Source organism: Sorex fumeus, unplaced genomic scaffold (assembly GCF_029834395.1).
Source record: "Sorex fumeus unplaced genomic scaffold, SorFum_2.1 ptg000006l, whole genome shotgun sequence".
Lineage (NCBI taxonomy): Eukaryota > Metazoa > Chordata > Mammalia > Eulipotyphla > Soricidae > Sorex > Sorex fumeus.
The window spans coordinates 22,478,688-22,506,509 of NW_026606063.1; positions in this window are offsets into that span (position 1 = coordinate 22,478,688).

A 27,822-nucleotide genomic window follows, 5' to 3' on the forward strand; every position below is an offset into this window, starting at 1 on the left:
AAGGGGCTGTACAGCTGCTTGTGCTGGGAGCTCAGGTTAACACTGCAGGCAGTATGGGCAGGTGTATCTACACCTTGAGTAGTGTGTTTCCAATCATCTCAAAAGAGAACAGGCTCTGGAGTCCATGAGGTGTGTGTGTTGATTCTCACTGCCACTTAGAAGCAAGTGATTTATTTGATCTTTGCTATCTTCCTTTGTCTCACCTTTAAGTGAAGACTGGAAAATTGCAATTATCAACCCCTATTGTTCAGAGCTGCTTTGAGGATTTGATGAGCCAGCTGGACACACATTATGCAAGTTATTAGACACTGTATTATCTAGAGAGAATTGCTGCTACCCACGTCCAAGAACTCTTCCATAGATGCTGCTGCTGCTTCTCCAGTGGCCTAGAAACCAATCTCAGAAGCTGAATAACTGACAAGCTATCCTCAGGAAGCTCACAATCTGATAGCTTGCGCCAACAGGCATCAAACCCATCCACAAATAATCAGCCCACTGGACCAAGTTATCATTAGAGAGAGCAAGAAAATTGCTCAAGGTGCTAGGAATGAGAAAGAGGTTTCTGACTGATGCTATAGACCAATCTCCTTTGGGAAGTTTCCTTTGGATCTGGTGGCATTTGGCCTTGAGGGCTAAAACTTTTCCAGGGAGACTTTGTATTCCCCTTCAGAATATACCATCAACTCCTGAGCGCACACACGCCAGTTATGTGGCCTGCAGTGCTTTCATTTTGATCAAATCTCATTGAATTTTCCCAGATTTCAAATGCTCAATGGGGTCTCTCATAGAATTAAGTTTAAGTTCCATAGAAGGCACAGCCAAATAGGTTAATTTTATTTCTCTCTTTTCTGGCTGTTGACAGGTTCCTCTTTAGTTTCATACTTCCATATCTGGGATTTTCAACAATTTGGAAATCTCACTTGATTCCTCCATCTATATGTTAACTCGAAGGATATTTACTGCATGTCCACTAAAGTCACACCATTTACTACGAAGCAATACTTGTCTTCCTTGGGCTCATCATCCATGGCCAACGGAAGAACCATGGGACTAATGATACTGTAAGAAAGCAGAAAAGGAAAAACATTCACGTTTCCCTTAGTGTCCAGATGGGGGCGCCTAACCCCGTCCAGCTCAGGCAACCGCTCTTAAAGTCTCAGGAGAGGCTCCAATGATCCTTTCATCTGTGTCTCCTGAAGCTGTTCTCGCTCCCTGGTCTCCCGGACGCTTTTCCATCTGATGGATTAGACCGTAGGTTCTCTAACATACTGGATAGTGCGGCCTGTCAGTTTCCTCTGAATCTTTGATTTTCCTCATTGTAAAATGTTAACTTCCAATTCGAATGCCCCACTTTCCCCCATTTATTTTTCAGAAACCATGGCTTTAAATGATTATTTTCCTCTTTTTAAATAATCTTAGCACGAATGTGAAAATTTTCTTCAAATGTCTCGTTTCCATCCTAGTAAGAAGCTGACGGTGGAGGTGGTTATATTGACAGTACGGTTGTAAGATTTTTCCCCACATGGGTTTTTTTTTTTCCTCTTGGTGGATATTTACTACATGCGAATAATGTTCATAAGATCAGCTTTTCCTAAAATGGAAAAGGTTCATTTTCTCATCTGGGTCTCTTGCTGAATATACTGTGCTCTTTCTTACAAACCTTTGGGGATGTGTATGGTATATATTTTTCACTTGGCTTTTCTTTTCTGATTTCTAGCTTTTGTTTCTATTTCAAAAATCAGAAAGATAAATGTCGTCTGATGCCAAAAATCAGAAAAAAAACCAAATGCTTTTGTGTAGGATTTTGAGATTCTGTGACATATTTGCATCAGGCCTTTATTGACTAAATTTAACCATCTCTGTTGCTAGAATTCCTTGTAATCTCATTAAACAGCTGGAATATCCCTTGAAAGAAAATGTAATGAGTTATTGTGATGGGTTATTATCTCCCAGGACACCAAGACATAGTGTTTAGACAGTCTTAGTTTGTTCTCCTAAACATTTATTCATTCATCCGCTCATTTGGAGAGAGCCTCTAGATATCAATTGTCCTTCATCAAGATTGACCTTTTGTCAGTTGTTCACCTTTAATCAGTATTTTAACCATGTGACTACCTATTCCTTTGATTCTTTGCTATTATGACTGCCCCCTCTTAATTTTTTTCTTCAGGACAGTAAATTTGCTTCAATAGTAATTAGTGTTTGTTTCTGTCAGGTGGGTCCTTTTTTTCCCAGGATTTCTGGCACTGAGCTCATGTCTGGTTAATTGCTTTCTGATTCTGAACTAGATTATTCTCCTTTGGACTCTTGATCCTCCACTTTCTCAACTTGGAGAATTCAGTTTTCAGTAACTTTACTTCTTGTGTTATCATCATTTTCATGGGTGAAGAAACCTCCTTGTTGGCTTTGCCAAAATTCCCAGCTTGGTGCTTTTGCTAGTGAGTGAAGCTTCAGTTCATCCTCCTAAACTTTTTCCGAAGTTTGCACAGATAATACCCTACAGATGTATCTTGCTATAGATTCTCTTTCTTTTCCTTTCTTCCTTGCTCTTTCCCTTTTACTTTCTTCTTCCTCCTACTCACTTATACAGAAAACCTAACATAAAAAATGTGAGAAATGTGAGGGTTTGAAGGGAACAAGAAATTATAGCTTCACTAATTAAGTGCTCCCAATGGACATCAGGAAGGAAAAGAAAAAAAAACTGAGCTTCAGAGATTATAGTTTCATAGCCCAGCATTTGAGTTCAGCCTGCTCTCTTCTGGGAAGGAATTATCTCAAGAAGACAGCCAGTTCTTACCCAGAGTTCCAAGAATTACTTTTCTTTACCTTGCCCCAGGGGTCGCATATTTAGCAGACAATCCTGGGTCTGTTTAGCCTTGTGTAAGGGTCAGTGTCATCAGAAGTCCTGCTAAAGAGAGCATGAACTGATCTTATTCCTAGAGGAAATACCCTTGAAAGAGCTATGGGCTGTCTGTTGAAAAATGATGAATTAAATCTAATGACTCTGTCCTCTACAGGTTTCTCCACCTATTAAGTATCTTGCAAGGTTTATATCACTTGCTGAGACTCTAAGTTATTTCCTCTCATTTTTCTTGCAAAGGAGGAGTTCAATATTTCATCCATTCTCATTTATTGTTAATTCTCTTTTCTTAGTCATTTATTAGAAGACCCATTTCCCCCTCTCTGTGGTTTATCTATTTCTCCCCTAAAGTGTTGATAAAATTCTCTCTAGCTCTTTTATCACTTAAAAAATTACCCATCCTATTTTATTACCTGAATCTTTCTGGGATAGCCTTTAGCTGAGGAATAATCAAATTCTCTCTTTTATTCTGATCCTTTTTCATTACTAAACTTTAAACTTAGAAGTTTTTTTTTTAACTCTGTTAAAGCTATAATGACAGTTTCTATTTTTAGTTTGCATGAGATGGAGCTGAAATTCCATTTAATTTAGTGCTCTGAGTACCTTCTAACTAGAGCATTTAAGTGGCCAATACAATGTCAAGTATGTAATAAACACTCACTCTAGGCCCATATGGTTATTGTCATTTCCAGGCACTGTGCATGTTGACCTGGTTTAAAAAATTGACAAAAAAATAACTCATGTCCTTGCTTACAACTTGACAGTGACTTTTTACCACCTCCATGAAATTTCAAGTAATTCAAGGCTGTAGGTGATCTGATCCATTTTCCTCTTTACCTCTAGCCTATTTCCATGTCCATAAGGAATCTCGGGATTTTGTTTATGGTTTTCATAGAACCATGGAAGTCTCTCATTTCAATTCCTCAACTGTGCACTATTTCCTCTCAAAATCTAGTGCTTGTTTTTTTTTTAAAACTTCTTTCCTTCTATGTCATTTTCAATGCTGCAAGGATACTTTTCTCCATTTTGAAAATTTCTCTCCTTACTAGATTTTATGTTCCTTGAGAATAGGACTGTCTCATTCAGATCTTTATTCCCCAGTTCCCAATCCACCTTTCAGAAAAGTGGGTCAGATAAGCAATAACTTAGGGCATACCTAGAGTTATGATTTTATGTATTTGAGGGGGGGCTCCCAAATAGCACCCAGAGAGCTTGGAGCCCACTCCTGAAAGTATTTGTCCAACTAGGCTGGACTGTTCAATGCTCATGCCATGCTCTGCTGTAGGCCTTTGGAGTCACCCAGTGGTGCTTGGGGGCTATCACGTGATTCCAAAGATGGAACTCTGGGTCTCCTGCACGGAAGCCATGTACCCCAGTTTTTTGAGCTATTTTCCCAGGCCTAGAGTTATTAAAAGGAATGATAAATTGAGTGAGTAGCCAAGAAGATATATATATATATATATATGTATATATATATCTCCACACGTCCAGATGGGCCTCATGCGTGAAAGAACTGGCAGAGGAACCCAGGCATGCGGGTCCCAGGGCTGAGGTCTCCAAGCCTACTCGGATTGGGACTGGGCCTTCTCCACCTAGACCTTCCATCTTCCAGCAGGTAGGCGTTATACCCACCAGCTGCCGCCAGTGCCAGGTTGGTCCCATCAACGGCCAAGACACAGAGACTATAAAACCCAGCTCCTGGAAGCATGTGGGCGCATTCGCGGCCATGCAACATCTTATTATTTTTTCCTTTGGAGAACCTGGCAGGCTACCAAAAGTATCCTTCCCACACGGCAGAGTCTGGCAAACTTCCCGTATTGTATTCAATATGCCAAATACCAGTAACAATGATGGGTCTCATTCTCCTAATCCTGAAAGAGCATTGAAATGGCTCTTTTAAAATCTCAGGGCTAGGAAGAAGGAGACGTTCCTGGTGCCTGCTCGAGGAAATCAACGAACAACAGGATGATCATGATCGTGATACAGACTTAGAAAGATTTTCTGAAAAATAAGAGGTTTATGACCAAATTATAAAGGATATGAGAATTTCAGTGACAAAACATTATGGAATAGAGCATACTAAACACAAGAAGTACTTGTGTTTTTATTTTCTTTTTTTAAAAATCTAAAGGGCCACATTTAAACTTTTGTTTCTTTTGCCTTCTAGTTCAGAATAGGTCTGGAGCAATAGACAGTGGTAGGGCATTTGCCTTGCACACGGCCGGCCGAGCCGACCCGGGTTCGATTCCTCCGCCTCTCTCTGAGAGCCCAGCAAGCTACCAAGAGTATCTCGCCCGCACAGCAAAGCCTGGCAAGCTACCTGTGATGTATTCCATATGCCAAATACATTAACAAGTCTCACAATGAAGACGTTACTGGGACCACTTGAGCAAATCGATGAACAGTGGGAGGACAGTGCAACAGAACTACAGTTCAGAATAAGGCTGGAGCGATAGCACAGAGGGGAGGGTGTTTGCCTTGCACGCAGCTGACCCAGGTTTGATTCCTCCATCCCTCTCTGAGAGCCTGGCAAGCCACCAAGAGTATTCCGCCCACATGGCAGAGTCTGGCAAGCTCCCAGTGGCATATTCGATATGTCAAAAACGGTTAAAACAAGTCTCACAATGGAGACGGTACTGGTGCCTGCTGGAGCAAATCGATGAACAATGGGAAGACAGTGCTACAGTGTTGCAGTTCATAATAAGCATTTTAGTTTGGCCCGAGCTGGCTTGTCTCATAGGAAAAAAAGACAGAGTCATGCATACATTTATTCCTGGAACAAATATTTGTTGAGTGACCCCATGTCATCTATAAGAGAGACCTGGATAAGTAGGAAATATTATGAAGGGCATCTTGGAATAATTGTCAGAGTGCTTCCCAGTATTAGGAGGCAAGCTCTGCAGGGGAGGCTGTATTTTCCAGTACCAACTGGTTCAATGAAAGAGCCAAAATTCCTTGTAAATTTGAGCTTCTGGAGAAGTAGGCAAATGATATCATTTAATTAAAAACCTTTTGTTGTTATTTTTGGTCCATACCTGGCTGCTGTGCTCAGGGATGATTCCTAGAGATTCTAGGGGATAGGGGCGACCAGATGTGGTGCCAGGGACAGAACCTCTTATGTACCATGTCCACTATATCAACTCTCTGACCCTGACTGGAATTTTGTATCTATCCTCTCATTCCAGTGTCTCTTGGTGTTGGGTATGCTTTTATTCTGCTGTGATCTTTCCACCTCTCTCCTGAGGTATTTAGCAGTAACCACTAAAATTTTTGCAAGGGTTTTACTTATTTTGTCCTTCTGAACCAGAACTCAATACACTGAAATATCTTAACCTTGCAAGAAACCAGCCCAGCAGGTGAGAGTCACAGATTTGTGGTGCGATTCCCACCACTATTCCCGAGATCAGTGGCTCTGGGTGGCCTCTGTTTCAGAGTAAACCTTGACCTGATACCTGGGAGGGACTATAAAAAAATGTATCCTGCTTTCAAATAGACTGTGGAAGAATGAGCCTAAGTATTTTGAAAATAGCAACCACACATCCAATTGCAAGACGAAAATGGTTATGATTGCGTCAAGGCATATTCACTCTTAAAAATATTGAGTGACTGGGTGTTAAAACGAGCAATGTTTCCACTGGAAGCTTCTGAATGGCCCATCAACACAGTCGCTACTTAAATGGGTGTGGAAAATAATCTACCTAAAAAAGCCTGTGGGTACCTAGCTTGACAACATTCTAAATGACAGCTGCTGCCAGGGAAACAGCCACAAATTTAACATTTTTCCTTTTAATTTAACCGGAAACTGAAACATGAATTTGGACTAAGGAGAATTATGAGTTCATTTTTGTGATGTGACATGTCTTCAGTGAATTTCTTTAGTATGTAAGACACTAAACTAGTGTCTCTCAGGAGCATTTGGTCATTTGAACTGGGAAGAGACCTTCAAGGCATGTCTGGAGGAAGATTCTTTTGTCTCAGTAGTTTAATCTGAGCTGGGCCTGGGACTCTACTATAGATATAGAGGAAGCAAAGCTCTTGGGCTTTGAATCCAGACATTAAGAAGACTTGATGGCTTTTGCTCCCCTCTCTTGGAACAAGATCTTTTTGGAAATCAGTGAACTGCATGTAAGAAGAAACTGGGGAAGGCATGTAGGGAGAAGAGTCTCTGAGACCATGGGAAAAATAAAAAAGGTGCAGGCATCCCAGTTTCCCTTGGAAGATGGCCCAACATAGAAAATTGATTAGTGTATTTGTTTATCACTTTACTAAGAAAAGTAAAGGAGAAAATCAGATGATTACTTCAGTACATAGTAAACAACAGTCTTGATAAATCTGATAAATTTGATTAACAGCCGCTGATAACATTAACTTTTATCATTTTTTAATGAGTACCTAGAAAACAGACCAGCTTTGTAAACTTCTTAAAGGGCCTGAAGCAAAAATATACAACAAAGCATGACACATCTGAGTAAAGTACTCAAACATTCTCATTACAGTCAGTAAAGAACAGGTATCTCTTCTACTCTTCTATATGTTATAGAAGACCCTGAGTAATGTAGCAAACTTATATAAAATAATTATCATTACATTCAAAAGAAGAGAGTAATCCTAAGTATGACAGAAGCTACAGGACCGTAAATGAGCAATAATATGACCCTGGTTTTTGTTGTTTTGTTTGTTGATTTGATTTTTGGATTATGAGCTACACATGGCTGTGTTCAAGGCTTATTCTTGGCTTGGCACTGAGGGACCACTTCTGGCAGGCTCAGAGGACTATATGGGGTGCCAGAGATTTAACCTGGACCTGCTGCATATAAGGCAAGCCCCTACCTGCTGTACTAATTTTTTGGTCCCATGTTTTAAATTGTTAAATCATATGCTAGCCTATTTTACAGCAGTAGAAAGAGAGAACAGTTCCTTTAGCCTGGAACTCTTTCTCCATTATCTGCTACTTGTTTGTTTTGCTGAGACAGGTGGATTTGTTTCATTATGACTATCTATGAGTCTCACTTCTTAGGGGTCTATAAGCATATGTTGTCATTTAACGTGGATTATATGTTTGGATTCTCAGAGCCTCAACAAAAAGAGAGTCCTTATTTTTCTCCAGCTTACAAATGAGAGAACTGGGTAAAGGTTAATTAAATTATCACCAAATCTAGCTGAATGGCCTAGATCTCATGTAGATCATATTTTATCCGTTCAAAACTGCCATTTTGTAATGAAATCTGGGTCTTTCCTGCCACATTACTTTCCACCTTAATCTGGCACAAAAAAAAAATTTAGGAAAAGTTCAATATGGAGTCCAGGGAAGTACTATAAGCCTCGCATAAGTCTAACCTTTCCCTGGGTTAGAAGCTGACCTTTGAGTCATCACAAGGGAGTATGAATTATTCTCCTCAGGACAGTGGGTTAATAGAAACAGAAATTGATCTCTGCTCCCTGTTTCTGACATACAACTACTAAAACTGTAGTATTTTCCTGTATGATAAAAGCACAGGAACATCTCTTATGTAATGTTTGATATTTGATCCTACTCTGGCACAGGGCTCCTAAAGCCCTTGTCAGTTCCTAAGTGATAAAAATTATTAGGGGCCAATTTGGTCATTTTAATGTAGCACCTTATTGTCCCAGTGAAGCGACTCTGGATATGGACCTGGATGACTCTTACCTGAGGACTGCTTACTTGAAAGATCAACCATGATTAAAAAAAAAAAAGGTTTGCATTCGCAACCCAACATCTTTCTTATTCTTTTCATTCATTTCTTCATTTTATTTTGTTTTAGCGTCACACTTGGCTGTGCTCATGACTTAATTCTGGCTCTGTGCTCAGGTCTCACTCCTGGCAGAGCTCTGGGACACACATAAGGAGCTGGGTGTTGAACCCAGGCCAGCCTCATGCAAGGCAAGCAATAGACCTTCTGTTTGTTGTTGTTGTTTGTTGTTTTATCGAATCACCCTGAGATACATATGTATATGAAGCTTATATATATAAAGCTTTAATGATTGATTTTCAGTCAAAGAATGATCAAACACCCATTCCTCCACCAGTGTGCATTTTCTACCACCAATTTCCTAGTATCCTTCCTGGCACCCCCACTCCATCCCAACCCTTGCCTCTGTGGAAGGCATCTTCCTTCTTGCTCTCTCTTTATACTTTTTGGCATCATGGTTTTCAATACAGGTACTGAGAGGCCATTATATTTGGTCCTTTATCTACTTTCAGCCCACATCTCCCATCCTGAGCGATCCCTCCAACCATCATTGACTTAGTGTTCCCTTCTCCATCCCAAATGCCTTCTCCCCCAGCACATGAGGTAGGCTTCCAAACCATGGAGCAATTCTCCTGGCCTTGTCTCTACCGTCCTAGGGTGTTAGTCTCATATTATATTATTTTATATTCCACAAATGAAAACACCATGCCCTCTGTACTATCTCTTCAGATCCAGTCATCTTTCTTCTTTAGCAGAGAGGTATTATGAATATAGTTCATAAGAAAGTGTCCATAGAAATTCCATAGGTATAGGGTTCAGAGAGCTTCCAGATTGGTGAGTGCATGATTATAAAAGGATGACTTAACTCCAAGTTCTTCAGTTTTTTTTTTTAATGGTGGTGGGGAGAGGGGACATCTGGTAGTGCTCGGAGCTTACTCTTGACTTTCTGCCCAGGGGTCACTCCTGATGGTAGTCAGGGGACAAGGGATCAAATGAGGGTTGACCATATGCAAGGAAAGAGCATTATCTTTCGTACTATCTCTCACCCAATATTTTATTTTATTGTATTTCATTGTGGGCAACACCCAGATGTGCTCAGGAGCTGCTCCTGGATCTGAGCTTAGGGATACCACCTGGTGCTTGGAGAACCACATGCAGTGCCAGGGATTAAACCAGGACTGACATGATGCAAGGCAAATGTCAGCCTCTGTACTATCTCTCAAGTCCTTCAGTAGCAGAACTGATGTTTTTTCAGATCTTCACAGACCTCACACTATCTTTACTTTTCACATATCTGCTCATCTAAATCTATCATTATAACTCTTAGTAAACTGGTAAATATAAGAAACAGTCTCCCTCAGTTCTTTGAGAAGCTTTGGCAGATTAATCAAAGCTGAACTTGGGGCCATGGGAACCTCCCATTTGTAAGTTATAGGTCAAAAGTCCAGGTGACAACCTGCATTTGCAATAAGTACCTGAACTGGATTAAAGCAGTCTTACAGCTTTGAATTCCTTCCCTGCAGTATCTGATGTGATCTCTGGATCTAGAATGTCAGAATTGACTTGAATTGTGGGACACCCTGTGGCTGTCTAGAGCATTGCTTGTTGGTGTGGGGGTAACCACCCCACCATGTTGAAATTGGTACCAGGACACATTCTATGCTTCCAAAGATCAAATGATTCTTTTTAACCAACACTCCCTAATTGAATGAAAAGATTCCTCTCTGAAGCCAGTAATTCAGAGTGTTTGCTACTAATGAGATTGATGTCCTAAGAGTTGACACACTTAACAGTTGATGTGTTGAAATGCTAGTGCACAGTCCCCAGCAAACAGTTCTTCCTCCCTGTCCCTTCTCTCCCTCCCTCTCTCCCTCCCTCCCTCCCTCCTTTCCTTCCTTCCTTCCTTCCTTCCTTCCTTCCTTCCTTCCTTCCTTCCTGCCTTCCTGCCTTCCTGCCTTCCTGCCTTCCTGCCTTCCTGCCTTCCTGCCTTCCTGCCTTCCTGCCTTCCTGCCTTCCTGCCTTCCTGCCTTCCTGCCTTCCTGTCTTCCTTTCTAATAATTCCTTGGTTTTCAGAGACCATAGATAGTGCTGGGAAACCTAAATGGGGTCAGGTCCATGCACAAAAATGCACCCTATCTCATGCTCCAGGACTCTGGCCTTTTAATTACTTAAAAAATGAAGAAACAAGTTTCTGAATTAGTGCTTCCTCAACAAAAATTATTCTGGTGTGGCTGGATCATTAGGATAGGAATAGGATAGAGATGGGAGAGAGGGCAATCAATATTTCATTATGATATCTCCAGAGATTTCCAAAGAAATGGATATGGGAGAAGGAAAGCTTTTAAGAAGAAAAATTGTGCATATAAATGGCTCAGTAAAATAAGTGTTTTTACATTTTACCAAGAGAAAAACAGTGTACATTTTAACAGAGAAAAGTGGATATTTAAATAATTTATCAAACTTCTTTCCTCAGGGAAAATGCAGAGTAGTAACATCTCCATTACTCTCCAGGAAAGGATACGTTTTTAGTTTCTATAAGTAGAAAAGCACCTAAAAAAAGAATGGGCAGGGTAAAAGACTGGCAAAAGCATTGAAGCAGGAATCCGAAGATCTGAAATGGTCTCCAGATTTACCACTTGCTGCAAGTGAGGCTGTGATGCTGCAAGAATTTCATCCTCTTTTAGCCCTCATTTTTCCTTGTGCTAAATGATAGGTAAACGAGTAACTGCATTGACATAGGGATCTCATGAGTCACCTGCACACCAGGCTTGACACAGGATCCCTGATTACTCCCTTGCAACTCAGGGGTCTGCACATGAAGATTATGAATTATGTACTATAGGTCTTTCCCATTTTCCTTTCACATAATGGGATTTTTTTTTTGGCAGGATAACACATATTAAAAATCTTATACAGGGGTTGGAGCAATAGCACAGCGGGTAGGGTGTTTGCCTTGCACAAGGCTGACCCAGGTTGGATTCCCACCATCCCATATGATTCCCCAAGCACAACCAGGAGTAATTCCTGAGTGCATGAGTCAGGAGCAACCCCTGTGCATCGCTGGGTGTGACCCAAAAAGAAAAAAATCTTATACAGAGACCAGCTAGATCAGAGTTGATCTGGGTCAGAGCATTTCCTTTTTGTGCAGAAGTCCCAGGTTTGATCCCCAATATCTTGGGAATAACTCCCAGGTACTGCACCTTGAAGTGGCCCAAAGCACCTGTGTATGTGGCCCTCTAGCCAAAAATTAACACATTAGAAGCTTAGAGATCACCGATAGACTCATCACGGCAAATAACTCTGAGTTGTTTGCTGACATTCATTTCCCAGGTACCAAAAATATTTCAGTTTCATCTTTTCAATGGACTTCAGGTTTGGGGTTTCTGTGGCTTGTGCCTTTAATTAAACACTGCCAAGTCTAGAAGCTGCCCCACAGCTGCAGGATGGAGGCACTGTCAGTGTCTGTTTTCTGGGCTATTATTAAAACACAAAATTGAAGTCAAAATAAACAGCAAGAGAACTCTGCAGTGTTTTTCTTAGCAGCTAATTGGTTTGTTGTGCTGAGGACGGGTTTCCAGATAAACGCTCTGGAACCATCCCCCATAAAGCTGAAGGAAGATTTGTTAAGTATGAGAGCGTAGGAGGAGGGTGACTAAGGGAAAAATTAACTTACTATGAAAAAAAATACAATAAAACTGCTTTTTAAGTTTCAAGCAGTAAATGATCAAATTGGAAACATATTTAATAATCCATCTACTCATTTGGATTTTGAGCCTAATGAACATTGATATTATGAATATAAAAGAGTGTGTCTTGGCAGAGCCTAGCCAAGCGAGAACTCTTAATAAATTTGAAGAACAGAATTGGGATCTGTCCCCTGATCATACATCGTCAGAAGCCTCCTAGTAAACCTGGAATTAGTGAACTGCTAAAATTTAGACTCAGAGCTGAGGCATTAATGGCTTCACTGCCTTTTGAGAGTAATTTTGTGGTTTTGTTCCTTGTTGCATGCGTAAGAGAAACCTGTTTCTTCACTTTCTTATTTATTTTGCACATTGAACTTCCTACTGAAGTCATGTAGTTTACAAGGTTTTCGAAGTCATATTTTAATTATAGTAATATTTGCAAAGCTTAAAAGTCAAATAAAAAGAGGCTTCTCGGAGCTGCAGCAGAACAAAAAAGCCATTCCTTTGCTCTCTCATCTACATTCTGGAATCTGGCTTCTTCGAATGAACCACTTTGTGAGCTATTCTTGGTCTTTACTGCCTGATTCCTAAATAATATGCTTATTATGCCATTTTTAAATGCCATTTTTTAAATTTATCACTGTACATACTGCGAGTTGACATTCTATTTGAAGCGAAGGATTTAGTGTCCTTACCGTTCCTATCTGTGCTTCTGCTGTTCTCCTGCCTCTCGCCCAACGAGAGTCACATGTCAGTTTTTGTGGTTAAAACACATTCAGTGTTACCTGTTAGGGCTATATGAATGTTCTTTATTGAACAGCCATATATTATGCTATAATAATTTCTTTATTTTTTTTTTTATTTTTTGGGTCACACCCGGCAATGCAAAGGGATTACTCCTGGCTCTGCACTCAGGAATTACCCATGGTGGTGCTCAGGGGACCATATGGGATGCTGGGAATCAAACCCAGGTTGGCCGTGTGCAAGGCAAATGCACTACCCGTTGTGCTATTGCTCAAGCTCCCAATGATATTTTATTTATTCTTTTTATTTTTGGATGGACCAAGCAGTACTCAGGGGGCCCATCACCCATTCCCAGCAAACTTCAGCTCGAAGGTCTAAGGATGTAGTACAGGTTGAACCCTTGGTTCCAGGACCATCAAGGCCACTCCAGAGGCGTGTGGGGACCTTCTGTTTTACACCCAAGAATGACTGGAGCGGGGACAAGGTGCTAGAAAACATGGTCAAGTTGCCCACATGCTAGGCTACGTCCTAAACTCTGTATTATATCTGGCCTCAGGTATATTTCTCCCCTCAGACAAATTTTTACTTTTCTTTCATTTCTTCCATTGCTTAGTTAGCTATGTATTTACCACAAGTTTCCAAAACATCTTTACGATATCCACACTAGAACCTGGCTCGGCCAGGCTGGCTGCCCGCAAGGCAAATGCCCTACTGCTGTGCTATCACTCCAGCCCTAGATAGCTTAAAAGGCAAGATGGGGCTGGAGTGATAGTACAGCGGGTAGGGCGTTTTGCCTTGCACATGGCCAACCCAGGTTTGATTCCCAGCATCCCATATGGTCCCCTGCACACAGCCTGGACTAATTCCTGAATGCAAAGCTAGGAATAACCCCTGTGCATTGCCAGGTGTGAACCAAAAAAAAAAAAAAAAAAAACCGAAAGAAAAAAAAAGATATCCACAGATGTCTCAAAACTATGACTTAAAAATTCAATTAAATATCAAAAGCTTTAAAAAATATCTTAGAAAAAAAGTTATAGGTTAGGCAGATAGCTCTACACTGCACTGTTACTGTCCTCCCGTTATTCATTGATTTGCACAAGCAGGCCCAGTGACGTCTCCATTTTGAGACTTGTTGTTACTGTGTTTTGGCATATTGAATATGTCACGGGTAGCTTGCCAGGCTTTGCCGTGCAGGTGAGATACTCTCAGTAGCTTGCCGGGCTCTCCGAGAGGGGCAGAGGAATAGAACCCGGCTTGGCCAGGCTGGGTGCCCGCAAGGCAAATGCCCTACCGCGGTGCTATCACTCCAGCCTTTGAGAGATAGCTCAAAAGGCAAAATGCCAGCATTGCATGCAGCCTGGACTAACTCAGTCCCTGGAACATGTTCTCTGAGCACTGCCAGGAGAGAATCCTGAGTACAGATACGAAATGGTCCTTGAGCGCTAAAACAAAAGTGGCCTAAAACCAAACCAAAACAAAGAGAGATTAATCAATTGATCATCATTGATTTTAAAAAGCAGATGATTCCACATCTCCTGAATTTTACCCAGCCTTTGGACAATAGGTAATCTCATGTTAATGAAATTATCCCAGGCATTAGCAAAAACTCTCTCTTTCAAAGAAAGGAATAGAGTCTTGTGGCCAGAGATAGAGCACAGAAATTAAGGCATTTGCTTTGCATGTGGTTCACCCCTCCTCAATTCCTGGCATCACAGTGTCCCCTGGGCACTGCTGGGAGCAACCCCAGAGTTCAGAACCTGGAGTAACTGCAGAGCCCTGTCAGGTGGAGCTCAACCTTCCATTTCCCCTCAAAAAAGAGAACATATTCTTAGTACTTAATTCAAAACGGAAGGAGAAAAAAAGAGGAAATGTTAGACTAGTGTTAGGTAAAAAGTTGCTAAAAGTCTCAATAAAATGATAAAAAAAAGTTGTTCCAAACAGATCATTAAAGAATACATGGTATCAAGGAAGATTAAGCAAAAGAATGATGATGGTTGGTGACTGTCATAACATTATTATATGCACAAAATAAAGGAGAGAAAAATATTGTATTGTCAGATCAAATTTGTTAAAGCTAAGCACAATGTCCTAATTAAACTAAATTAACTAGGACTAATAGGAGTCTACATCACTGTCACTGTCACTGTCCTCCTGTTGTTCATCGATTTGCTCGAGCGGGCCCAGTAACGTCTCCATTGGAGACTTTGTTGTTACTGTGTTTGGCATATCGAATACATCACAAGCTCTCAAGGAGTCTACATAAATGCAAAAATAAAAGGAAAAAAGAAAAAAAGATGGCAACTGCAAAGATAGTAAAACCAAATATTTCATGGTATAGGAGAGGAAACAAAATTTCAAGGAAGAAGAAATTTAAAAATTATGCAGAGAATTAGGAGCAGCATAATAGAAAGAACTTGGGTGTTTTACTTTCACTGTGGCTACATTCTCTGGTTGGAAGGAGTAATTATTCTCGCACTTTAGCCCTGTGTCACCATATCTTCTAGGTGTGACTAACATGTACCTATATACGTATGCATTTTCACCATCAGGAGATGAAAAGTTTGTGATTCCCCTTGGATGAGCAGAGTGATAGTAGCTTTCTCTCTCCCACTCATTTTATATTGTTCTGTGAGAGTTCTACATACTGAGGATTGCACTGTGAGAAAGAGGTATTAATTACAAGTAAGTCATGTACAAGGTACAAGGTTCTAAGTTCATTGTCTTTAAAAATGATTTTGGCACAACTAGGAGTAATTTCTGAGTATAGAGCCAGGAGTAAGCCCTGAGCACTGCTGGGTGTTATCCCTAAGCAAAAATAAAGTTAAAATAATTTTAATTACATTTCTGCTCACTTCTGCATTCCACATCAGAAGGTTAAAACACCTATTAGTTTGCATCATCAGGATATCAGAAGTAAGGTAAGGTAAGGTAAAGGCCCTCCCGTTGATCGTCGATTTGCTCGAGCGGGCCAAGTATCAATCCCATTTTACAGAGGAAGAAACAAGCTAAGTGGTTCGGGCAGCAAATTGTTGTCAGAACTGGACTACATTATTTAATTCCAGTTCCACTTTTTTTCTGCTACACCACATTGCATCTTGTCTACCGGAGATTTCCAGAAAATTGTACAGTGATGAAGGCAAGGAAGGTATAAAAACAAACAAAACCAAACACCAAAAATCAAGACAAAACCCAAACCTGGGCACTTTCAATTGAAGACCCATTTTAAGTGATCTCAGCTTATCGTTTAGAACTAGATTCTCTCACTGTGGTCATTATGGCCACTGTGGTCACTGGGTAAAAGCAAAGGATTAAGCTTCAGTTTCCAGGAAGTTTCAGTCTATTGAAACTCCAGCAGACTTCAGGCAAAATGGTTTGAATCACTCCCTTATACTTCTCACACTCAATTTGCTTATCTCTTAAAAAAAAATTCCAGGGGTGGAGAGAGAGAGAGGACAGAAAGTAAAGTGTTTACCTTACATGCAGCTTTAATACCTGGCACTGCATATGGTCTCCTGAGTCCACCAGGTCTGATATCTGAGCAAGAGCCAGGAGTGATTCCTGAACACTGTTAGCTATGGATCAAAACAAAACAAAACAAAACAAAAACGCCTCCATTCTTTTCTCTTTTTGGTTGTTGTGGTGGTGCCCGGGAGTCACATGTGCTGGGTTGTGATGCTCACACATTTGAGAGTTGTGCTCACCTAAGCTCCCACACCTCAGTTGCAAGCGTATTCTTGATCCATGTTACCAAGGATCACACTCCTGGCCTCGGTACTTACACTGCTTCCCTTGTGGGGCACACCTGTCTGTGCACCACAATTCCAGGCAGCAAAGCTGCTGCTACTGTGCTCAGAACAGGTGGGCAGGATCGGGGGTAGAACTTGTGCCCTTACACTTGCATGGTGGACATTTTTAACTATTGAACAGCTGTATAAACCTCCGGGTGTGGCCAGGGAGGCCCCGGTGGTTCACCCCTGGCCGCCTGAGTTGGGGGGATGGGGCCCGGGCCGCTCCCCCAGCCAGGACAACCTGGGCCATGGGGCAGATGGAGGAGGAAATGAGGGCCAAGCTGGTTGGTTGATCAGATGCTGTTTATTTGATTCTCCCCAAGCGCCTGTCCCTGTCTCTCTGAGCCTCCCATTCTAGTCTTCTACTGCTCCTCATTCCTGTCTTTTCGTGTCTCTCCTGCTCATGTCTCCATGCTCCATCTCGCAGCCTGGGCTCTCTCTGTCTCTCCATGTGCCTGCTCCTGTATTCCTCGTTATTCTCCCTCTGTTTCCCTTGCTAGTCTCTCCGCCTCCATCATGCTGCTGTGCGCTCTCTCATCTCTCTGCTCTCTTGTCTCTCGAACTCCCTTAGACACCAGCACTCTGGGCTGAGCTACATCCAGACCGGTAGCCAAATCAACATAAGAAAGCCTTTCCTGACTGCCCTGAGGCTCAAAGGCTGAAACACCACCTAGGGGTTATTCCAAACCCCTTCCTGACTACCCAAGGGCAGAATACCTCCTAAAGTGTTTTTCTCCTTTCCTTAGTCCAATAACTCTATCAACATTTTAAGACTAGTTATTCTTGTATGGACACAGTAAGAGATATATTGAGGTTTGTAGGGAAGCTCTCCTGGGACTATCTTGCCACAGACTTAGACTATAGAGCTCAAACACTCTCTCCCCTTCTGTTGTTCATCGATTTGCTCCAGCGGGCCCAGTAATGTCTCCATTTTGAGACCTGTTGTTACTATGTTTGGCATATTGAATATATACTCTCGGTAGCTTGCCAGGCTCTCCGAGTGGGGCAGAGGAATCGAAACCGACTCGGTCGGGCTGGCTGCCTGTAAGGCAAACACTCTACCGCTGTGCTATCGCTCCAGCCATTGATAGAGCTCAGGCCATATTAATCATTCCTAACCCTAGCAAGGTCCGAATCTAGTTATTACTTTTTGGATCATGACAGCAATTGTCCATGACCAAGCTCTTAACTTATACTTACGCATTAGGCACTCGATGCCAGGGTAGCACATAGTTTACTGCTTGCCCTGGTTCTATCCAGTTCCTCCGTGGGACCCTGCCTTTGGGGGTGCTAGGAAGTAAGGGCAACTGAGGCTTAGGTGAGTGAAGAGATGTCCAGAAGGAAAATATCACTGAGAGTCAATAAATTTCCACATTACAAAAGCATAGCATTTACTGTCTTCTTGTGTTCATACAGAAAGGACATTGCTCTGTATAAACTATGCCAAGGACTTAAGGAGAAGAGAAAAACAATATTTACAAGTCAACAGAGCACAAAGAAAGGAGTTACAAATAAACACAGAGGAATGGGAGCACTGTGATGGGAGTAACCCAATAAACCTAAGCTACCTGAGGCTATGCAGGAAGGACAAAACAATGTTACCCTACAAATCTGCCTCCTGCCCCCGCCAATCTAGTGCTCAATTTGCTTACTTTTTAGTTTTGTTTTCATTTTTATTTTCACACCCAGTGATGGTCAGGGCTTAATCCCGACTTTATACTCAGTCATCTTTCCTGGGGGTGCTCAGGGGACCACACACAGTACTGGGGGTTAAAGCAGGGTCAGCCATGTAAAAGACAAGCACCTTAACCCCTGCATTATCTGTTTTATTTCTGTGATACTAATGGGGCGGGAGCTACTTTCCGACCAGGTTTGGGCTTGGCATAAGGGCTCCTGTTCCCCATTCTAGTCCATGCTCTGTGCCTAAGTAGCATTGCCATTTTGCTTTTTCTCTTCCAGGGGCCAGGGAGAATTGGCAACCACTTCAGATACACATATTTATGTTAATACAGCCATTTCAGAACAATTATCTCCCTTTGCTTCAAATCTCTCAGGGAATAACTTGGCAAGAAAGAAGGTGGTAATTTTTACAGAAATTAGTAACTAATCCTTTTATTCTAAAAAAGATTTGCTACTAATAATCTTTCATTTGCAAATGGGTATTTTTGAAGCTGCTGTGTAAGACATTTTACTTTAAGTTTAGTGCCCGCTATTTTAAAAGAACCTGATTACCAACTACTCTTAATAAGTCTTAGTTTCACAATTTTCAGCAAAATAACTTTCAAGTTCACATAGATAATATATAGGTAATACCCTTATCAGTAAAAAGTGCTTAGGATTGCTAAATAAAAGTCTAAAGTTGTGAAACATAATATATATGTATATATATGTATATATATATATACATATATATATACATATTTCTCTAAGGCCATTTACCAGCATTAAGATAGAGGCTTTTGTTTTGTTTTGTTTTGTTTTTGCTCTATGAAAGATATGGAAATTTGTATCTTACATCATAATACACTCCACTTCCTTGGCTAAATATCTTTCATTATCTCTTTTGTAAAATGAATCTTTGGACACTGGAGAACAAAATCCCTAGGAATATGAATAAAGGATACGTTTTTCCTTTTAATAATCCTTTTAAATGAGGGGAAATGATTCAGGAAAGTTAGGTATTAGCATTTGCAAACACCAAATTTTCGAAGGGAAAAAAAAAGTTTGTAATGTCTTTGGAAGACTAGTTCTCTGCTTTATACACAATTGCATTTCAAGCTAAGTAGTTAATTATGTCAGAGTACGTATTCTGCAGAGCAATTTAGTTTATTTAGAACTGTGTACTGACAACTGCACGGTTATGAATTGTGGGCCCTGGGTCCCAGTGTCCTGTAGCCTTGGCTGGTGTGGGCCCTCCAAGGAACCAACGTATAGGACCCTCTTAGGTACCAACAGGCTGGCTTCTCTATAGCTCATCGACCTTGTGCCCAGTACCCATTAGAGGCACAATATATCTCCTGCTTTGCCTTTCTCAGTCATTGTGCACTTGTTCCTAGGGTAACATTTTTTAGGAAAGTGTGTTCTGATGCCTCTTAGGGCAATGAATATTTCTGGAGTCTCTGTGCTTAAGTCTATAGACTGTGGCAGGAGAGTGAGGGTGAGGGTGTTTCACCTTCCTCAGACCTACCTGGACCAGGTCTATACCCCTGCATTTGTGAATGTCCAATGCAATTGGTAACTCACCACTGGGAATGGTTGATCACTGTAGCTCAGTACTGGGGCTAAAGGGTGTGAGTGTTGAGGCTTTATTGTATGACATGTTAATTTCCCCAGTTTCTGTTGGTATAATTTTTCTTTTTTGATTCGTTTTGGGGCCACATCCAGTGATGCTCAGGGCTTACTCCTGATTATCAGGACTCACTGCTGGAGGGAAATGTTGGAGGCGGGGTACGTTTGTGGTGCTGAGGATTGAGATAGGTTAAGCCACCTACAAGGCATGAATAAGGCCTACCTCAAACAAATTGCAGCACTGGCCTCAATGTATTAAGTCCTGTACTAGCTCTCTGTCTTCATATAATTTTTTTCTCACTTATGTATTCATCTTCCTGTTAGGACCATATACCGATCTCCTTCTCTCTGCCTTGGTCCTTAAGTATTAAATGTCCTCAGTTGTTCACATTTCAGACTTCTTCTATATTCATACAATTATCGTTTAAAGAAAAATAGTTTAACTGGTAATTCTAGTCTTCCTGATATAGCTCTTTCTGCACTCAGTCCAGTCCTTGCTGCAAGAGTAACATGGTGAGATGTGAAGGGAAATTATATGGAGATTGGAACGATGAATGTCATATCTTTGAGTTATGTAATCCTTTGAGAAAAGAAAGAGCTAGCAAGAAGTCAGGCCAGATTGTGAAAACCTTACGGAGCAGATGAGAATTTCTTTTTCAAAATTTTGTAGCCAGGAGAAGGGGATCAATATTTATGAGCAGAGATAAAAGCGATGGATATGGAGATGATGTGATGGGGAGGGGGGCAGTGCAGTGACTAGCTGGTGAGTAGCTGAAACATGGGTTTGTAGAAGCAGGGATTGGATAGAATGTGATGGATTCTAAAACAATAAGATTTAGTGACACATTAGATGTTGAGAATGAAACTATTACATTGAGGCAATTATATAAAAAATAAACTATTACATTGCTTATTATATTCTCTTCTCCTTAAGTCCTTTGCACAGTTTATTCAGAGCAATGTCCTTTTTGTATGGACACAACAAGACAGTAAAGACAGCTTTGTTTTTGTAATGTGGGACTTTATTGACTCTCAGTGATATTTTCCTTCTGGGCACCTGTTCTCTCACCTAAGCCTCAGTTGCCCTTACTTCCTAGCACCCCCCAAAGACAGGGTCTCGAGGAGCGACTGGATGGAACAAGGGCAAGCAGTAAGTTATGTGCTACCCTGGCATCAAGTGCCTAATGCGTAAATATAAGTTAAGAGATTGATTATGGAAAAATGCTGTCATGATCCAAAAAGTAATAACTAGATTCGGACCCTGCTAGGGTTAGGAATGATTAATCTCTGTAGTCTGAGTCTGTGTCAAGATAGTTCTAGGAGAGCTTCCCTACAAGCCTCAATGTATCTTTTACTTTGTCCATACAAATTTCGACCTCCACTGACGATCAAGAATCAGGGATGCTGTCTCATTTACCAAGTCGTCAAAAATCAGATGGGCTTGACATGTAATGAGATTTGGAGACAACTGCTGGACTAGAGCCATTACCAACTGGATTCCACAATACGTCAAAAGATCACGTGGCTGCCCACCTATGAGATGGTCAGATTTCTTCGTCAAGACCTGAACGATGGGTTTGACCCTCTTCATGTTCCTGCAGTGAGCAGACACCATTGGGCCACACTAGCACGTGACAGGGACAAATGGAGATGTTACTGGCACCGACTCGAGCAAATCGATGAGTAATGGGATGTCAAGTGATCAAGTGATCAAGTGAGAATGAAGCAGAAGAAATATGGCAGGATTCCCGGTCTCCCAGTAGGTAACTTGGCTGCTTTGAACAGACAAGCGAATGTTGATCCACAGAGGACTACTCATATTTCAGCCCCCCATGCCATCTGCTTCTCATACTTAATCTTCTCCTTAGGTGCCATTATCAAAATAGGAAACATTCTACTAGAACTTCTGTATTTTAAAAATATAGCCAATGCAGAGTTATCTTATTTGAAAGGATTAAAAAGTTTTATCATGTTTCTTACAGATTTATATTCCTATCAGTCATTTTCAGAAGACTACATTTTCTTTGAATTGGTGTTTACCTCAGTTTGACTTTAAATAAAACAAAGACCATGACCTCAACTCCTCTGTATTTTATGAAACTCTAATTTTTCAGCAAATTTAACTTCATGTTCATCTTGACTTGTCTAAAACATTAATGGCCTCAGATTCCAATGACTTACAATGTCAAATGCACAGTCTTTTGGAATCAAATCTTGGGATTCTACTAAGATTTCATCTATTTGTTTAGTGTACCATTTCTATTTTATTCACCTTGGACCTTGCACTTTGAATAAAGAAGGTGAAGGCAAAGTATGATCCTCAGTTTGAATCAGTCAGTGTAGATAAGAGCTCAAGTTTACTCTCAGTGAACAGACACAGTTACAGATCATCAAAACCCAGGTATAGAAATGCACAGGGCAGACAAGATGGGGAAGCTGTAGATTTGATGGAAAGCTCATATGGGAGCTATTTTGAACTGAACCTCAACTACTGAAGAATTGGGAAAGGAAAATGCAATATGCAGAATAGCATAAAAGCTCTATGAGAGCACAAAGATTTGAAATAGAATTAAGTGATAGCAGGATAGTGATGAGTGATAAGTACAGTAGAAAGAGAGGTTGAAAAAAGATGAAGTTACTCTCTACTACAAAGCAATACTCTTGTCTGCCCGCCAGAGGCATCCAGACCTTTAATAAGGGACATCCAGTGTGGTTAGACCAGGGTTGATATGTGTCATATGATAGAAATCTTAATTCAACTGGGCAACTTGAACCGGTCCTACTGGGTCATTTCTTGCTTTTATACATAACCAACTTTCCAGAGGAAATTTGTTGTTGATTGTATTTCTTTACCACCCATTCAATTTATTCCATTTTATTTGACTTTATGTTCCAATGAGTTCAGTAAAACTAAATATTTGTTGGGATAAACAAATGTTATTCTAGCTGGCATTCATTTGTTTTTATTCACTTAAACTTTGTAGAAACAGTTCACCTAGTTTCATCTCCTGTCCTTTTATAACTCTATCTTTCTTACTGGCTTTTGATCATGTAGGATGATGACCCAATGGGCTGCAGCAGATTATCTCAGTGTATGACAGTCTAGCATCTAGGTATCTTTAGTTGTACTCTATAATGTCCAGAAAATAAAGTCAGCTAAAGAGGCATTTCTCAGAATGTATCAGCGCTGCTAACTGTTCATGACTATACACTTCCTTGCTGTCTGCTCTCTCTGCTCACCCTTCCTGCCTTATAGATTTTTCCTGCTTTTGGTATCTTTAAATGTTTTTTCTCCTGACTTCTAAAAATAAGATTTCTCCAGGGTTCAATCTTGGATGCTCTTTTCTTTCATGTTGAAAATTTCTCTCTAGGAGATTTTTATCTGCAATTTGAAAATTCCACGTGTATCTCATAAATCCAAATTTATGCCTCTAGTGCTTATGTATATAATGAAATCCAAACTCAATTTGGCTGCTTTTTGAAATTTTCTAATGGCTATCTAACAGACATCAAATGTATTTTTTATTCTGCCTCTTTTTTTTTTTTTCATGCAGCTACCTTTTCTGGTATTCTCTGTGGCTCAGGGAAGTATGTTCTTGTCTATGCAACCTGTCCTCAAACCCTTGATACTGGCAGTATCTTTGATTCTTCTACTCACCTCCCATTCCCCATCTCACTCTGTTACCGGCCATTAACAAATATTATCCTTATACTTTCAAAATGACTTAAAACTTTTAGGTAGTTTTAGGTTCATAGAAAAATTAAGAAAAAGGAGAGATCCACACATGCAAAACTTCATTTATTCTTCATCAAGATCCCGAATGGTCAGTTTGAGGCTCTTTGTGTTCCTAGAACGAACAGACGCCATTGGGCTACACTAGCACACGACAGGGAAAAATGGAGACATTACCGGCGCCCGCTCGAGCAGATCGATGATTAACGGGTAGTCAAGTGATCAAGTGATCAAGTGAAGAGGGGTTCATTTGTTATAAGGGAGGAAACTATGTAATAATATTCCCAAATTCCAGAATTTATATTAGGTTTCACTTCTGATATTGATAGTCTATGGATTTGAATAATACATACTGAAATATTCCCATCATTATATCCTCAAAGTATTTCACTACCCTAAAACTCCTCAGTATTTCAGTTATGCATATCTGCCTTCTTGGGTCTCCCCTCAGCATCCTGAATCCCTGGTAGCCTCTGATCTTTCATTGTCTCCATAATTTTACCTTTTCTAGAATGTCATAGGTCGTCTCCTTCCCCTCCCATCTCTTTCCTTCCCCTCCAGCCTCTGGCACACTTTCTCTCTTTCCTTTTCTTTCTGCATCTAGAAAGAAAAGGAAAGGGAGAAAGGGAAAAGGTAGATGCAGGGGTAGATGCACCTTTTCCCTTTCTCCCTTTCCTTTTCTTTCTGCAGCTACTGTATTGTTCCAACCTCTTAGTCAGATGGTGTTTCACTTAGATTTAGGGGAAGGGAGTTTTTATAGATTCATTCTATGCTACCATGGTCTGTGCTATACTTTGAACACAAGCTCTGCTTTTCATAAACGTTGATAATTGGCATTTTTCTCTTAACAAAGTTGCCAACATGAAAAGGATGGCTGACTTGGTAAAGGCAGGTTTGGATATTCTGGGTTCTACCATGTTCTTGATTCTGTGCTTTTGTGAGTCCCTCTGACTGCCTCTGGTACACTCATGTAGCACTGTCCTCCTGTTGTTCATCAATGTGCTCGAGTGGGCCCAGTAATGTCTCCATTGTGAGACTTGTTGTCACTGTGTTTGGCATATGGAATACGTTACGGGTAGCTTGCCAGGCTTTGCCATGCGGGCGAGATACTCTTGGTAGCTTGCCGGGCTCTCTGAGAGGGGGGAGGAATCAAACCCAGGTCGCCCGGGTCAGCTGCATCAGCTGTGTGCAAGGCAAATGCCCTACCCGCTGTGCTACTGCTCAAGCCCTCAAGTAATATTAAAAAAAATTTTCACTCTCTAATATCCAGATGTTTTAATGGAGTTCGGAGTATTTGCAATATATTGCTCAGATTGATAAACCTATTATGTTGATTTATTCAGCCATGGACATATTTATTGCCTATAAGTAGCGGATTTAAATGATAAATTATAAGTTTATAACTTAAAATTCTAATTAAATTTAGAATTGTTTGTCTCTAAATCTTAGTTCTATTTTGCCTGCCATACTGCCCATGAAGTTGCCTAAACATTACAAATTATTATTATCTTTTAGGGATTAGAGGCTGTTTGAATCTCCAGTTTAGAGCAACTTTTATTTAAGTATTTGTGTTGATGGTTGGGGGGTTTATTTTATATATTAAAAGTAAAAGAGAAATTGCAAACTAACTATTTGCAATATATTGTTCAGATTAAGAGAATAATATGTATTCTGTATTGTTGCTTACCTTGTGATTCATATTTTAATATCATTTTACCCTTGAAGTAATAGTTTGAAGCAAAAAAACAAGATGCTTCTGGGGAAAATATGTAAAAAATTTGCAAGAGAATAAAAATGCTTATCAAGAAGAGACTTGTTTGCACTTTGTAGCTTCCTTTCATTTTCTTTATTCCGACTAAGCACTAAAATTACTGTCTTTCAATAAAATCTTTAATATGTAAATGTGAAATTAAGCAAATGCTTAAGTTGACATATTTCATGCACATTTTTGCCAGTTTGTATACATTGTTCTTGCTGTGCTCATGCCTTCTCTCTGCCTTTGTGAAATGTAATTTCAGATTTAATGAAGGCACATATTATCACCAGGAGACAGAGTGGTTCATGAAAACAATAAAATAACAGAAGTGTGGATGGACAGCAGAAAACACACCAGTGGCACTGCGCTGATTCTCTCTGGACCAACACTAGAGCACAATGGTCCATTTTAGAACAATATCATGGCCAGATATTTATCATCCTCCTGCTTTTAACACACCATTTGTCAATGGCTTATTCTTTCTCTGGGAAAGGCACAACTCTGTCCCATAATGCTCAGAGGGGAGATTAAAGACTAAAAGTGGTCCTCAGGAAATAAATACATTTAGTACATAGTGCTGCTTGATGAGAAATTGGTGGGAAGTAATTACAGTTCTCTTATGCAGAAACACTTCAGGTTTTCTTATTCCCTTAGTATTTTCTCTTTGAGGGTCAACTTATTCTCCCATAATGCTGAGAACGTGGCCGTTTTCCTACTTGAGAGGAGCTTTGGATTGACCCCATTTTGGAATTCTGAAAAAGAAAATATGAAAAACGGGGCACTATCTTAGGCAATTTTATGTCTGATTTGGAGAATAATCCTTTCAGGTTCATCTTTCCATGCTTCCTCAGGTAATTACTACAGTAAAGTTAAGGTGAAGACAAAGGTGTGGGTCTGGGAAATAGGGATTGCTCTGCCAGGCTTTTAGTCTAGACGGGATATTGACACCCTGGGAACTCTCATGTAATCTGATCCTTCTGAGATAGAATATTAATTATTGAGATTCCACTTTTAATTTGTAATCCTCATCATTATTTTAATTAATCACACATAATATTTACGAGCACACAATAAACTGAGCATTGTGGACAGCTGAGTGTGGGTGAGGGGAAGTAGTGAACAATGAACAATCCATGGAATGAGTCTTTTTTAGTTTTCTTCCGATGTTACTTTGTCAGGGTCATATAACATAATGCTCATATATTATTTTTCCACACTCTCTTGTTCTCCCTGATAAATATAAATATACCTAAATATCTACATATCTATCTATCTATCTATCTATCTATCTATCTATCTATATATCTATATGTTTTTCTTGCCACCAGATATTTTTGGGCAAATTCTTTAGTAATCTACTATCTGGCCTAAGGCCATCCTCTTATAGGAACCAGTTAACTTTTCCTATTAAAATACTGTAAATAATTTAGGTGTTATGAATCATACCCTCTTTGGTTCAACTGCTCAATTTTGCCCTTGCTGTGTAACACAGTCACAAGTGCAGAAATGAGTAGCTAGACTATGCTGCAGTAACAGGTGACAGACTGGAATTAAGCTGCAGGTTCTGATGACCAATTTGAATTTAGAAAAGATTCATATGTCTAATGTCCTGTAAGTTTAATTTTTTTTATGCTTTAGACTTGACTCAAATGACAATATAGCATAAATGTCATATAGGAAAACTATATGACAATATGGCATAAGTGTGCCAAATTAGTGGGCTGGAGTGATAGCACAGTGGTAGGGTGTTTGCCTTGCATGCAGCCAGCCTGGCCAAGCCAGGTTCGATTCCTCTGCCTCTCTCAGAGAGCCTGGCAAGATACCGAGAGTGTCTCGCCTGCATGGATAAGCCTGGCAAGCCCATGAGGTATTCAATATGCCAAACACAGTAACAACAAGTCTCAAAATGGAGACGTTACTGGGTCCACTCAAGCAACTCGATGAAAAACGGGAGGACAGGGCCAAATTACCAATGGCTAATGGAACATGGAATTTTGATTAAAACTTCCCCCACTCTATCATTGACTCCTAAATTATTTTTCACTCTTCTTTTACTGTGTTAGGTGTATTTTTTATGTTCTTAGAAAATGCCAGGTGATAGTTTTTATGTTTAAGTAGCTCAGTTTTGTTATCTTGGAAGACAAATAAAATGTCCCCTCAGGTTTTTACTTTAAAGTACAATAGATTGGTTCAAAGTAATTATTTTAATGTATGTTGTGGATATTTTTAACATGAACAATTATATATAATTTCCTC